General features: G+C 40.1%; 1 pseudogene; it reads left to right on the top strand.

The window, feature by feature from the left end:
- Window positions 1–10,258: 10,258 nt before the first annotated feature.
- On the top strand, window positions 10,259–14,505 carry LOC110485154 (annotated as a pseudogene).
- The last annotated feature ends 552 nt before the right edge of the window (window positions 14,506–15,057 follow it).

Here is a 15,057-nt window from a genome sequence, read left to right on the forward strand (position 1 = left end):
GGAATTCCTTAGTTAATAAGGAGCTGACACACACGCCTGCACACACACACACACACACACACACACACTGCCTGGCACTGTCTGTCAGCCTGCCATCTGTCTGTCAGCCTGCCATCTGTCTGTCTGTCTGTCTGTCTGTCTGTCTGTCTTTGTCTCTCTGTCTGTCTGTCTTTGTCTCTCTGTCTCTCTGTCTGCCTGTCTGTCTATTTCAGATGTCACATATGAAGTGTGAAAAAAACTAACAATTGCAACGCTGCAAACCACACAGAAATGTTGGAACACGGGAGTGATGTTTCAAAGTAAAGACCAGGCCTCTTCCTCAAGAGCCTGATCGAATGTCTTCATTGATCCAGACAGACAATGACGTCATTGGCCTTGGCAAGCTCCCTTACTGTACTCTGGGTCTGTTGTTGTACCTGCAGAGAGCCGAAGGGGACATGCGCGCATAATGACAGGGATCTTCTAAACATGTCTGTATGAGCCTCAGGTCACCTTCACCAGAGACAAACATAATGCCTTTCCAAATAGAATTGAATAAGGATTCAGTTGTATTAGAAGCCTACATTGCAACACTATTGGAATTGTATTGTATACTGTCTACCCTTGGAAACCTACTTTATAAACCTGGGCTCTTTAATAACTGACAATTGAGCAGTTTTAAGAGCCCATCTGATTAACCCAAGCGAAAAAAATAAATTGAAGTATATTTAAATCATAATAAATTAATATGTTTTAATATATGTGTGTGATAAATATACTTTTTGGCACATGCGTTTTTGAAAGTAGACTTTAAGTATATTTTGTGGACATTTAAGTTAAGTGTATTTTCAAAAAAGTATATTTAATTATATATTTTTGAGATATGAGTATACTCTCGGGAAGCATGTTCCTCAGCTGTGCATGTTTCCTTATGTTGAATAAACAATCTTATCATTGTCAACTGTCCCTGCACACTTCTGAACAGGAATTCAGAAAGTACTTAAACTCATTATTGGTACTGAAACTATTGTAACTTGCAAAAGTATTCATACCACTTGGATTTCTTGAAATTGTATTGTTACAAAGTGAGATTAAAATGGATTACATTTTTGGTCAACAATCTACACAAATACTCTGTAATGTCAAAGTGTAAGTGTGTTTTAACGATTTATAGAAATGAAATAACTAAAACATAATCATTGCGTAAGTATTCACCCCCATGAATCAATGCATGTTAGAAACCCCTTTGATACAGATTACACTGGTTTGTCCTCTTGGGTAAGTCTACCTAAGAGCTTTACATACCTGTATTCTGCAATATTAGCACCTTATTGTTTTCATAATTCTTCAAGCTCTGTCAAAATGTTGGGTAATCATGGCTAGACAGCTATTTTTAAATCTTGCGATAGATTCTCATACAGATTTAAGTCAAAGCTGTAGCTTGGCCACTCAGGAACATTCACTGTCTTCTTGGTAAGTGACCAGTGTAGATTTGGCCTTGTGTTGTAGGTTACTGTCCTGTTGAAAGGTGAATTCCTCTCCCAGTGTCTGTTATAAAGCAGACTGAAGCAGGTTTTCCTCTAGGATTTTGCCTGTGCTTAGCTCCAAGTTTTTTTTTTATCCTGAAAAACTCTCCAGTATTTGCCGATGTAAAAGATACCCATACCATGATGCAGCCACTACCATGCTTGAAGACAAGGAGGCTCAGTGATGTGTTGTGTTGGATTTGCCTCAAACATAATTATTTGCTTTGCATAATTATTAACTTGACAATGCTTAAAGAGATATTCAATGTCTGATTTGTTATTGTTACCCATCTACCAATCAATGCCCTTCTTTATGATGCTTTGAAAGGCTTCCTGGTCTTTGTAGTTGAATCTGTGCTTGAAATTCAGTACTTGACTGAGGGACCTTTATGGATGTTGTATGTACTGTATGAGGAACAATATGGTTAGTCATTTAAAAATGACTATATTTTAGTTATCAAATTTGTATTCATCTTTTTTTTAGATCTTCTACTTTGACGTAATAGTATTTTGAGTAAATTGTTGACAAAAAAATGACAATGAAATCAATTTTAACCCCACTTTTCAACACAATAAAATGTGAAGAAATTCAAGGGGTATTAATACTTTTACAAGGCACTGTATACTTATAGTGTACTTGATCACTCACAGTGTTTCAACTGATGATTCAACTTTAAAACAACTCCAAGTGTATTTTGAATGACAATACTAAATTACAACTAAAGTGTTTGAAATGTAAGTAACATTTTAATGAGTGTGTAAGTTTAATGATAATGAACATAAAGTAAACTTAGACTGAAAAACAATTCATTTAAAGTACACATTTAATAAGTGTATTGAAGGTTGATGATGGTATATTTATAGTATACTAAAAGACTGAAAAACAGTGATTTAAAGTACACTTTTAACAAGTATATGGAAGGTTTATGATAGTATACTTATATTATACTTAAGATATACTAGAAAAGTATATCTTATATTTGTTGTATATTTAAGTATACTTTAGTGTTCTTGTAATATATTAAAATACAATAAAAAATGGTTTGGGTAGCTACCGCCTCTTACTGGCAGAGGCAGGTTGCTTTACATATGTTCCTGATTCCTTAGAAAATGGATGTGAATGCGTGACCACAAGGTCAAATAATCACATTTGACTCCTTGTCATGCTTAGAGGTTACTTTACATATTTAAACATTTGCATAATATTATCTACACAGTTGTCCTGTCAAGGGTGTTACAGAGCCTTCTTTGAAGTTCTACTTTTAGGGAGATTTGTTTTTGCAAGATGGTGTGGCTATTATGGTGATTTCCCTATTTTTGAAGCCAAATATAGGCTAGTACTTCAACTTGATTATTTATAATTATTTCAGAGACGTATAACTCACAACAACAAACAAATGTGTTGACCAAATGATAGAGCTAATTATCTTGTTTAGAGCTGAGGAGGCTCCCTCCAGGCAAACCAGCCTATACATACTGTAGCCCTCAAGGAATTGATGTCGCTGTTCCTGTCGTACACTGTACTATAATTAGCTTCAGGCTTCACAGTTACAACAACTCTGTAGGATGGCCTCCCTCGCACCCCAACATAATTATTGATCGATGTTACCTACAAACACACCGTAAACCAATGTGTCTTTAGTACAGTTATGTCGGGGGATTAAGTGCAGTGATGGATACACGAGCACTGTAACAGTGTTTTTCTAAATAGGCCCACTCTCTGTGCGAGTGAAAGAACATCGCCTACATACAGTACATTACCAAGCCTCTACCTTTTTGTTTTAGTTAGAGGATACAAAAAAAGGACACAGCCAAAGACTGTGAGTTTTTTTTTTTCTCTTCTTTTTCATTATCTCATATGCGCTGGATCATTCTGCTAAGTGTAGCGCTGGTATCTCCTGGCTGGCATATCAGTTAATCGGGTAACCTCAACGGAGAGACAGGGTCATCGCAGCAATCTAAGATCCTCCACATACCCGCGGTTTTGAAAAGATTGACCTTTATGACCATAACACTTGTAGATATTAGTATCATCAAACCAGAGCGGTTTGGTTAAATGCGGAAGACCCTTTTCATTTCAGGCATTCAGTTGTACAACTGACTAGGTATCCCCCTTTCCCTTGATTTTGACAGAGAGGTCATGGTCTTTTTTCATATGAGCCCTGTGTAAAAACATCAAACATACAGTATATACAGTGCATTCTGAGATTATTCAGACCACTTGACTTTTTCCACATTTTGTTACGTTACAGCCTTATTCTAAAATTGATTCAATATTTTTTTTCCTCATCAGTCTACACACAATACCCCACAATGACGAAGCAAAAACAGGTTTGTAGACATTTTTGCAAATATGTTAAATATAAAAACGGAAATATTACATTTACATAAGTATTCAGACCCTTTACTCAGTACTTTGTTGAAGCACCTTTGGCAGCGATTACAACCTTGAGTCTTCTTGGGTATGACGCTACAAGCATGGCACACCTGTAATTTGGGAGTTTCTCCCATTCTTCTCTGCAGATCCTCTGAAGCTCTGTCAGGTTGGATGGAGAGCATCGCTGCACAGTTATTTTCAGGTCTCTCCAGAGATGTTCGATCGGGTTCAAATCCAGGCTCTGGCTGGGCCACTCAATGATATTCAGAAATGTATCCCGAGCGCTCTGGAGCAGGTTTTCATCACAGATCTGGCTGTACTTTGCTCCGTTCTCTTTCCCTCGATCCTGACTAGTCTCCCAGTCCCTGCCACTGAAAAACATCCCCACAGCATGATGCTGCCACCACCATGCTTCAATGTAGGGATGGTGCCAGGTTTCCTCCAGACTTGACGCTTGGCATTCAGACCATTCTTGGTCACCTCACTAACCAAGGCCCTTCCCCCCCGATTGCTCAGTTTGGCTGGGCGCCCAGCTCTAAGCAGAATCTTGGTGGTTCCAAACTTCTTCCATTTTTAATAAATGTATTTACATTTTTTTTATTTCACCTTTATTTAACCAGGTTGGCCAGTTGAGAACAAGTTCCCATTTACAACTGCAACCTAGCCAAGATAAAGCAAATCAGTGTGACACAAACAACACTGAGTTACACATGGGATAAACAAACTTAGAGTCAATAACACAATAGAAAAATCTATATACAGTGTGTGCAAATGTAGTAAGATTAGGAAGGTAAGGAAATAAATAGGCCATAATAATAATTACAATTTAGCAATTAAACACTGGAGTGATAGATGTGCAGAAGATGAATGTGCAAGTAGAGATACTGGGGTGCAAGTGAAAAAGAAAAAAAATGATAACAATATGGGGATGAGGTAATTGGGTGGGCTATTTACAGATGGGCTGTTTACAGGTGCAATGATCGGTAAGCTGCTCTGACAGCTGATGCTTAGTTAGTGAGGGAGATATAAGACTCCAGCAGGTACTCTTCCCCCGATCTCTTCCTTGACACAACCCTGTCTTGAAGCTCTGAGGACAATTTATTCGACCACATGTCTTGGTTTTTGCTCTGACATGCACTGTCAGCTGTGGGACCTTATATAGACAAGTGTGTGCCTTTCCAAATCAATTGGATTAACCGCAGGTGGACTCCAATCAAGTTGAAGAAACATCTCAAGGATGCCTATTTAAATAAAGGTTCAATAATATAAATAAATAAAATGCTCAATGGAAACAGAATGCACCTGAATCTCATAGCAAAGGGCTGAATACTTATGTAAATAAGGTATTTATTTTCTAAATTTGTAATACATTTGCAAAAATGTCAAAAAACCTGTTTTCGATTTGTCATTCAGGGGGATTGTGTGTAGATTGATGAGGGAAAACTTTTCTTTAATCGATTTTAGAATAAGTCTGTAACGTAACAAATTGTGGGAAAAGGGAAGGGGTCTGAATACTTTCTGAATGCACTGTACAATATACAAAATTACCAAACACATTAAGAAAAATTGTCACATTTACCAGCATAGGTCTCTGATCATTTCTCTGAGCTGACCAAGGGGGACCAGAACATCTCATTTCAGAGATCCTTTATGAGTTGTTCCTCATAAAGGGGGGAAAAAATTAAAACCAACTCTATGGAGACAGAAGGGGCCTCCAGTGTCATCCAAGCCTGTGACCGGGTTTGGTAATTTCTAAGTCTAAATTGAATTAAGGATGATAGATACAAAGGACATTTCTGCATGAGTGCTTTGTAAATAAACACAAGAGAATACTGCTCTCTCCTTACATACAAAGAGGATCCAACCCTCTTTTTGATAAAAACATAATGTTGAGTTCTATAAGCATCACCAGTAATAAACCTAAGGGCACAATGGAAAACAGCATCTAGCGGTTTAAGTGCAAATGCTGCTGTATGCATATAGACAATATCCACATAATCAAAATGGACCATTTCCTTCCTTTTAACAAAAGTCAGACATGCTTTGTTTCTGTAAATAAACCAACCTTGAACGTCACCTTCTTCACCAGCTCAGTGACATGTTTTGTTTTTAATGACAGTTTTCTCTCAAGCCAGATACGAAGACATTTGTAGGAAGGAACTCGCTCACTTTGTGTAAAGTTCAAACTAGTCATTACAAGTTCATTTAAATCAGGTTTATGGGACCTAGAAAAAAACATGTATTTTGTTTTGTTTGCATTTAGCACTAACTTTAGGTCCAATTGTGACCACAGCAGTGCTAGAAAATCTGATTTAAAACTTGAAAAGCCTAATCCAATCCAGCAATGGAATACAACACTCTATCATCTGTATACAAATGAATCGATTTTGTTTTTACAGCATTACCAATGATATTTATATTGTTTGTAAACAGTAGAGGGCCGAGGAAAGGGGCACCCCTTTATGTAATTCAAGGAACTCAGATTTGACCCCATCTACCTTGATGGTCTGAGTTCTGTCATTGAGATAATTATCAAACCATCGGCAAGCATCAGTACCCAACCCTACCAGGGACAGCTTACTCAACAGAATAACATCGTTCTACAGCATCAAAAGCTTTTGACAAGTCTACAAACATGGAAGCCCAATTCTTTCTGTCATCTAAGGCATTTGCAATATCGTTTACAACATGCATGGTAGCCATAGTGGTACTGTGATTAGGTCTGAATCCGGATTGATTAATATTAAGAACACCATTTACAGACGGAAAATAACGTAGCTGTTTGTTGAGCAAAGATTCTAGGAATTTCGCAAGACAAGGGAGCCTGGAAATGGGTCGATAATTATCGAGATCACTACGATCCCCGCCCTTATGGAGTTGAGTGGCAACACAAAAGCTACTTTCCACACTTTTGGAATATTTACTGATACTGAAGTTAAATAAAAAAAATTAAAAAGTGTGTTACTGAGCCAGCAATGGTGCTGCATACTTAAGCAAAGACGGGTCCATATTGTCAGCCCCTAAAGACTTCTTGGTGTCAATAGCTTTTAAGGAAGCAACAACTTCTGTTTCTGTGAGTTGCCAAAAAGAAAAACCCTGATAAAATACCCTTTGCTAATCAAACATGAGATGGACACCACAATTTCCATCTAAATTGGAAATCAACATTTTTAGTACATGGCTGAGCATGTCTTTGCCCTCTTTGGCCTCTAGGGGGAGCAGGACCTGCAGCATTATGACTCGGTGGACTTTTGACTTGAAGGGCCGGAGGAGAGGAGGGATGGAAAGAATGACTGTGACCAAGGAGGCGTGCCAGGGAGCTGTAATGGGACAATATAACACCATTTCACCCACACATACAATTGGCCCAATGGTCAGTTAAGCGTAACATGTTGCAGTGCATTGTGGGTCCAGCTGGCCTGTAACTATACTGTGGAGAGGTGATAAGGGATTAGGCAAGTATGTTGATGCTCTAATTTGGTGTTTACAATCACTAATTGTTATTCGGATATAGGTCTTTCAGCTCATTCTTTTTGAGCCATTCACATGAGAAGTTTTATTTTCAAGGCAAAGGCATTGTTCCATCTTGCACTGTCACAAATGAACAGTTTTAAATTCTCCCATTCTCGTCCCCTTTCTGAAGACGGCAATACAATTCTCCCTCGTCTCCTGGCTTGCTGTCTCATTGTTTTGGAAGAAATCCAACGAGACTAAGGTTGTTGTTGTTTTTTATAGCATCCCATTTCTGCCATGACTATGTGAAATAGTACATCATCATAGCAGTATCAGGGATTTATCTGATCTGAATCCATGTTAAGAATAAAAGTCTCATTCTGGACTTTTCCATTCACTTCCTGGTGTGTTTCATTGTCTTCGCAGCGTCTCGCGCAGAGTGCTGAGTTGTCAGTAAAGTACTGCAGTGGGCACCAGGCCCTGGCCTTTATTTTGGAATTCTGTGACATTGTTTGATGGCTTGGCTTCCGCCTGAAACTGAAACAGTAAATCTATATGTCTGTCATCAGTCCCCTTACGCCTCCACATCCTGCCGGTTAGACTGAACATAATTTGATCTCTCAGAGGCCTGCATGGTTACATGTCAAATTCGGATCTCGGTTTAATCTGTAACTAAGTACAATTCCTCACATGAAACATCATTTACCTTTAATTACAGCACATTTAACAAAAATATGTACTTTTATAAATATACATATGTATTGTAAATCTGCTGAGGTTATATCTCAAGCCATGTAAGTATCTGGGATTTCCTCTAGCTGCTCAGACGGTTAGAGGATTCTCCTGTGTGAAAAATGTAGCGTTAATTAGTTCCATGACAAGGGCTGTGGTGCATATGTAGTTTGTATTTTGAAGTGCTTACAACATTGTGGTCTGAATTTGAATTGAGCTTATAGACTGTACATTTGGAAGTCTTTGAGGTCTTCAATCATCAGTCTTGTATCATCATAGAACCTGACAAGCCCCCCCCCCCCCCCCCCCCCCCCCCCCCCCCCAACTAAAGGATTGAACAACCCATTTCACTATGCTACATACGAATAACCACTACTGCAACAGACAGAATACAGTAGACGGACATGGAAACATGGAAACCCACACCCTCGTTCAAACCAGACCAAGCAGACAGTAACATGCAACACTTATTGCAGCATGCTCAGCAAAAACCATGCTGGCAGGCAATTTGTCTGTTGACCAACTTTTTGGAGTGAATTAAGAAGTAAAGACAAGCAGATTAAGCTTATTTTGACTGAGTTGCTATAAAAAAAAAAGAAAAGGGAACTATGTTCCTCTTTGTGTTATAAGAGAATGTGCCGTCTCGGCAGAGCCATTTGAGAGGTGTGACTTTTTCCAACTTTTCTGCTGAGTCATCTATTTGTCTTCTTTCCTTTCAAGACCTCTGAGGCTGCTCTGTACACACACACACATGCAAATTCTCACACACACAGTTACACTCTTACAAACATACCCAAGCAATGTGTCGACTGTAGTCATTTCTACTACTAGTACAACTAATACTACCACTACTACTACAACTACACAACTAGGCCTACTAAATAAACAAAACAACCGTTTTGGAATCTAACAATAAAACTCCGATCTCTACTGTACCAGCATCACAGCTGCTATAATGAGCCGATGGAAATGTTATTTCTCTGAAAACAAGTTGTACCCCCATCACTAATGGTGCTTTTCCATTGAGACTTACCCCCACAGCAGTGGACTGCCAGTGTTTTACGTTAATGTGAGCTCTAGTGTTATTTTGGTTCCATCAGGAGTGTGATCCTTAAGACTTGTGGCGAGCAGAATCAACAACTGCATCACGCAAGACTGTTGCTTTGTGAGAAGGTGTAAACGTTCACAGTTAGCCATTGTCATGTCATTTTTTTATTTAACCTTTATTTAACTAGGCAAGTCAGTTAAAAACAAATTCTTATTTACAATGACGGCCTACCCCGGCCAAACCCTAACCGGGACGACGCTGGGCCATTTGTAAACCGCCCTACGGGACTCCCAATCACAGCCGGTGGGGATACAGTCTGGAATCAAACCAGGGTCTGTAGTGATGCCGCTAAGCACAGAGATGCAGTCTTAGACTGCTGCGCCACTCGGGAGCCAGCTAAAAACTAACCAGAGCCTTGCCTTGGCTCCAAGATAGAGCAGGTCCCCTGGAGCCATGGCCCAGTGAGACATGGGGGACATCACATGTAGATGAAAACAGAAAAGTCTGAGCCTTTTAAGTAAAACACTGGGGTAAATCCTCATTGGGAAATGCACCATGAGTGAAAATGACTCAAGGAATTATCTGCTGCTCAACAAACCCTGTTTCTGAAATCAATGTTGAGAGCCATATTCAATACATTTTCTGTATGTTAGTTGCGTAATTCATGTAACACATTTATAATAGTAACACATTATAATAGTAACTCATGTTAATACAAAGTTGTATGACATGTTTGTGTGTGTGTACTAAACAATGTGCTGGAATACATTTGTCACACATACAGGACAATCTGTCTAAAATGTTTACAGTATTTGCCCAAGTTCACTTCAGACACAACATTAAAGTGCCAATATGCAGTTGGAGGGAACAAGTGTGTGTGAGAACTATTTTACTGGTCTGTCAATGGGGAATTGTCAAACTAAATAAGGCTAAATTAAGCAGCGAAGTCAACGTTTTTGTTATTAAGTATGCCTGTCCCTTGTATTTGTGTTGTGTGTATGGGTATAGTTGGGGTGTTAGAGATTGTGAGAAAGTGTGTGTGTGTATGAGAGTTTGTGCTTGGTTGGTTGTTTGGTTTGGCACAGACTACTCCATAAATGGGTGTATCTCTGTTAGCCACTCCCCATTTGACACACTGTGTGTTGGTATATAAAGATAGGTTTACTGTTGTCCTATCCAATGTATTTCACCTCGAAATACCAACGTCTCTGCGTAAGGTGAGTCCAAAATCATTTGATTGCATTCCTCTTGTCGAAAACTCACTATTGTTGTTTCACTGCCACTCAATGTGCATATTTTATGAATCATCACTTGATGATCAATGTGCATATTCTAAATGAATTTCAGATCTCTTTTCTTCATCGACATGATGGTCATATAGTCACTATTGTGAACCCATGATCGATTGTTAACTCACTTGATAATTTTCCAACAGTCAATAAGAGAACTACTCACAATCCAAAGAATTGAAAGAGCTCGAGGGTCCAAAAGGACACTCTGCCTAATATAAGGTTTAGTTATTTGGATTCTCAAAGACAGTTCAAATGAGAGAGCCATTCAGTCGGTGAAGAGTATGAATACTGTAATCATTGTTGCACAGTATGGAGGAATTGAGATATAGAAAACAAAACAAAATCGTTATTTATCTTTTAAGTAAAAAGTCCTCTTTAGGATATGATGGAGGCTCAGTAAATCAAATAATAATTTGTTTGTTCCTCAAATTAGCTTTTTTTTTTTTTTAAGATATACTTTATCAAAATGATTCTCTCATATGTACAGCAAAATCTTCCCATTAAATGTCAACCAGTTTTCTTTGCTTGGATTTAGATCTGAATCCAAGATGTTTGCATCAGTAACTCCTCTTATATCCAATGTATGATCTATGTTATATTGTTTTCCAATTCATTCACTTTTTAGTGACCTTTTCAAGGCAATGTGGGAAATACAAATCTCGGAATGCCTGAACGAACTTCCGTGTGGATTTCACAGTGACCTGAGACGTCTAAAAAAAAAAAATCTGTCCTTTAATATTACACCCAAATGTAGAAAATACATCCATTGTTGTGATGTTGATGTGACATCTTTGCCCAGTGGGATGGCAATTGCAAAATCTTATAATAACTTTATTTCATAAATCCCTCATTAAATTCTTTCTGTCTATCCCCTGCCTTTGTCACACCACGTTTGTCAATTTTCTCTCTTCCCAGCACCTGCAATGCCTGTCAACCTTCTACTCTTCCTCCTCCTCTTCCTCCCTGTTTGTCACAGCTGCCACACTGGCTCCTTCACCGACCGCCAGAAGGCTCCGTTCGTCACCCGGTCACAACCTGGCCGGAGAGGGTTTTGACATTGTCAAGATGCAGACCTCCGGCACCTTTGTGGTGGATGTGCGGAAGTTCATGGTGGGTGGACACGACGGTAACTGCACCCTGTGCACCAACACTCTGGTGGACAGCCAGGTCCAGAAGTTACCGCTCTCCGTACTGGACTGGAGCACAAAGGTGACGTGTCGTTGGAGCTTCAGCAGCCAGATGTACGAGTCGAGCAGCTCCGTTCTGAAGGAGACCACTAACTCTGCCAGCGTCAGCTGGAAAGCTGGCCTGGGAATCAAGGCCATTGCGGGCGTTGCTGTTGGAGGCGCACACTCCAAAACTGCCATGTTCGCCAGAGACACGTTCTCTTTCACCAGCCATAAATTAAAATGCAAATACTACACGTGAGTCAAGGTTTTGATTTTAGTGCCATAGGATGTAAATTAATGCCATCTAAAGCAACAACAAAAAAGCCAACAGCAATTTATATAGATTTTGTATGGAAAAAAACAGTGTTCTCCATGTTGTTGAAGTTGTTTTCATTCATCATACCTCTCTCCCTGTCCTTAGCTTCCGCCTCTGAACCCAACCTCCCCTGAGCCAGGAGTTTCAGGACTCCCTAAAAAAAACTCCAGCATGTACACTCACAAGACCGGCCCTGCCTACAGCCATTTCATCGCCATCTATGGCACCAACTACATCCGCAAGGTGAACTTTGGGGGCCGGGTGCACTCCACCACAGCCATACGCACCTGTGAGATTGCCATGAGCGGCCTCTCCCTCCATTCTGTCAGCAACTGTCTGGGGGTGGAAGCCAGTGGCGCCATCAAGGGTGTCACGATCAGCGCCGAGACCAATTAAGTCCCAGAGCAAAAAACTGAAGACAGGCCATAGCTTCGGAGCCACCTTCCCGGACGGCATCACTGAAGTGATCCTCTTCAACTCTGACATTAAGTCTGACTATAAAACCTGGCAGAAGTCCCTGAAGAAGGTCCCTGGTGTGGTGTCTTACCAGCTCAGCTCCTTGCACTTCCTGGCCAGAGACAACCCCATCCTTAAGGCCAACCTGCGCAATGTCGTCAGAGACTACATCCAGAAGTACGCTGTGTCCACCTCCTGCCCTTCTGCTTGCAAGATGGGGAGACGCAACAAAGACTGCATCTGTAAGTGTAGCGGTCACAGGAACGTGGACTCCAACTGCTGCCCCGGTAAACCGGGCGTGGCCAGGATGAATGTGACGGTGGTCCGAGGTACGGGGCTCTGGGGCGACAACGTATCTAAGACAGACGGCCACGTCAAGGTCTTCTACGGAAAGCAAGGCAGTTCCACTCCTGTGATCTGGAACAATGACTTCCCCTACTGGAACTACAGGATTCAGTATGGAACGGTGGATTTGAAAAGTAGACAGTGAGTTTTTTTTCTCCAATTTTTATGTTAAATAGTCAGATCCGTCTCTTGAGGGTTACTATGTATAGGCTTCCGGTACAAAGGAATAAGTGGAGCAGCAAGACATATGTTAAGGGTGTTTTGGGCCCTCTGTGTCTTTGTCGGTGGGATCTCCAGGGTAGTTTCCAGTTTGCTAATTATGCTCCCTATTCTATAAAACCTTGTAAGAGTAATAAAAAAAAAAGATACATTTAGAAAAAACATTTTTTAGGCAGCATTGTGAATATTTTGTGTATTACCACTGCTCTTACTTAGAGTGCTCTCTCTCATTCACCCACTCTCTGTGTTCCCTAACAGAGCCTTGAACTTTGAGGTGTGGGACCGCGACCACAGATGGAACGATGACCTGCTAGGAAAGGGCTCCATAACCCCTCAAAGGGGCATGAACCTCAACCAAAGTTTCAAGTTGAAACACGGTACAATTTTTGTGTCCCTGTCTGTAGTTTGCAGCCCCATCCTTCTGTGATCAGTATGCCCCCTCGCCTGGGTCCCAGGGTAGGCTGAGTTATGTCCATGACTGGGACAGTGAGACCGAGACGTTACCCACCCTCTTCCAGGGTTCCCACAGTAAACGGAACAGGACCGGTGCCCTTCATGTTAAATGACTTACTTAATTACAATATAATAATAATATATGCCATTTAGCAGATGCTTTTTATCCAAAAGGACTTACAGTACAGTGCATATATTTCAGAGTATGTGACCACCAGCGGGAATCCAACCCACAACCCTCTAACCAATACTCTTGTCATCTGAGCCACATAGGACTATTTACTCCTCTTCACTCCCTGTGGAGCATAAGGCCGCAACAACACACGACATGCCAGACGGTCCTTTGCAGTTCTCTCTCTGCTGCTTCACCTTTGTTACATGAGGCTAATGGTAAATCAGTTCAAAAATATTCATTAAATCTATAGGTCAACCAATTAGCTTGCGTTGAGAAGCTCGGTCTTTCCTTTCCAAGGCGATAAAATGATTCATTGCTTCAGGGTTGCCTCTACATTCGTATCGTTTTTCTTTCTGTCACAAAACAACATTCATTTCTCAATATTGACCCATTTTTTTTCTACAATTCTATGTAATGTCTGATACATCCAAATAGTTGGGGTTTCAGTATTACTCGTATAACCGCGACACACAAAAAAAAACTTCTTCAAAGTCATGCGAAAGGAGGGATTTTAGGTCTACTTGAGGCCTGCTTGAAGGGGAACATTACCCAAGTGCTTTTGCTGATTCATTACCACCCAGATGAAGTGGGTGAGACCAATGAGTCTGGATGCATCACTCTGGATGGTTGCAAATGGCATCCTATTCCATTTATAGTGCATTACCTTAGACCAGGTCCCATAGGGCTCTGGTCAAAAGTAGTGCACTATATAGGGAATAGGGTGCCATTTGGGACGCATACTCCGCATTAGACGAAGGTAACAGAAATATGACCACATTCCTCAACTGGCTTGGCAACAGCTGAGAAAGCAAATGTGGCTTACATTTAGTTTTCACTGTATTTATTATTTTTTGTTGTATAATTATGTTCCTTTCCTTTCACATTTGTTTAAACTTTGTTAATGAAACTTACATTTGATCATTGAATTTTCTTTTTTCTGCTTGTACTGTCATTCAATAAATTGAGTAGGCCTATCATGGTGCCAGTGATTATTGAACTACTGAATCATTTGATACGTGTGGGCTGAATCCTACCTGTGGGCTGAATTTACACGCGTTAACCCAGACATGTAAACCATGTTATTTGGGTCACTGGTAGACATGAGAATTCAAGTTATTCGTGGATTTAACATATTACAGTAGGGTTTTGGCCCTGAATGCCTTTACAGAGAAACAAAAATATTTCACACGTGTACAAATCACATGATTTCACATGAAACGTCACATGTGAAATCATGTGAAAACATGTTTTTGGAACACTTCACATGTGATCATGTTTTCACATGTGCAGCTTCATGTTATCACATGTTGCTTTATATGTTGCCACATGTTACCACATTAACTTCACATAAACTCATGTGTTCACATGAAATTCAAGGATTTTGTGATGACAGTTTAGAATTCTAATTCTAATGGCTGATTATTTGGAAAAGGATAATCACCTCTCAAGATGAATTCCTGGAGTAAAATGTTTTTATGACTTTTTGAAGGGAGCACTTAAACTGCCAGAGATATTTG

This window comes from Oncorhynchus mykiss, chromosome 13 (assembly GCF_013265735.2).
Source record: "Oncorhynchus mykiss isolate Arlee chromosome 13, USDA_OmykA_1.1, whole genome shotgun sequence".
In the NCBI taxonomy this organism is placed as follows: Eukaryota; Metazoa; Chordata; class Actinopteri; order Salmoniformes; family Salmonidae; genus Oncorhynchus; species Oncorhynchus mykiss.